A 1,245-nucleotide genomic window follows, 5' to 3' on the forward strand; every position below is an offset into this window, starting at 1 on the left:
GAAGTGTGCTTGACCATAGTTCATTGTAATCCCTTGTTGATACATGATCTTAATGTCTATTGATGTTTATGTTTAACCAACTCAACTTATGATGTATCGCCCATTGGGGCATTGATGAGATCCCACAGAGGGGTCAAGTTTATGATTATGTTTAATGCATGCACAGGTTGAGTTTGGTGTATGAGGAATGAATGCCAGAAAAGTTTTTAATTTTTACGTATGATTGTTGATCATGTATGGGATTGAACAGGTTTACAGGTTACATGTCAGGCTTGCTACGGGTCCCGGCGGCTTTAAGCCGATCTGGATCCTAGCGCCGGTAGCGGTCCGATTTTCGGGTCGTTACATTAGTGGTGTCTTATCAAGCCACTCTTTTGTTGACAAGTATAAATCCTATAATTTTGCTACCTAAATTTTCTAAAACCCTTGTAATATCTCTGTAAATATATATATATATATATATATATATATATATATATGTAAATGTGTAAAGCAAAAGATGTGCTCATTGTTGAACTCATACCAAATGTCTTACTCTTTCTAGATGGTCCTGGTCCTGCTTACTAAAAAATCTTCTGTCTCTTACTTACTATCTGAGATACAAAGAACTGTCCCTAAAATTAGCTTTAACCCCTTTTTTATTGCCCTTTCTATTAGCTATTATGCTCTTCTTCTTTAATTCGCTCCAAACTATGGGTTGTCTTTACTAAAACTAAAAATTTCTTGATGTGCATAATTGTGAGATACATCCTAATATCAGTTTGTAAACCTTGCTTGAAGTGATTACATCTTTTCTCCTCTATAAAGACTATCTCTATGGCATACTTACCAAGTCTGACTCATACTCACTTACTGTAAGCTTGCCTTGTTTAAGATATTAGAACTCTCTCTTTCTTTCTTTCATATATAAGGCCCCAATATATTTTTTTTAAAACTCTGTCAGAAAGAATTTCTAAGCATATCACTCTAGTCTGACCATCTGTATGAATGTGGTCCACCATCAGTAGGCTTCATCTTTTTATAAAGATACAGTACACATCAAGCTATCTACTAGTTAACACCGTAGTTGCTATAAGACCTTTCGTGTACTCTCTAACTAGATTTCTGAACTGAAGGGTCATGTTCCTATTTACCTTTGAACTTTGTAGCACCATACTTTCTAAGTTTTTTCTATTGGAGGTCTAGGTGTTGCCTAGGCTACAACTAGTGGGGGCACCTAAATTGCTGCAAGTGGTGGTAGTACTT

This window comes from Manihot esculenta, chromosome 14 (assembly GCF_001659605.2).
Source record: "Manihot esculenta cultivar AM560-2 chromosome 14, M.esculenta_v8, whole genome shotgun sequence".
NCBI lineage: Eukaryota > Viridiplantae > Streptophyta > Magnoliopsida > Malpighiales > Euphorbiaceae > Manihot > Manihot esculenta.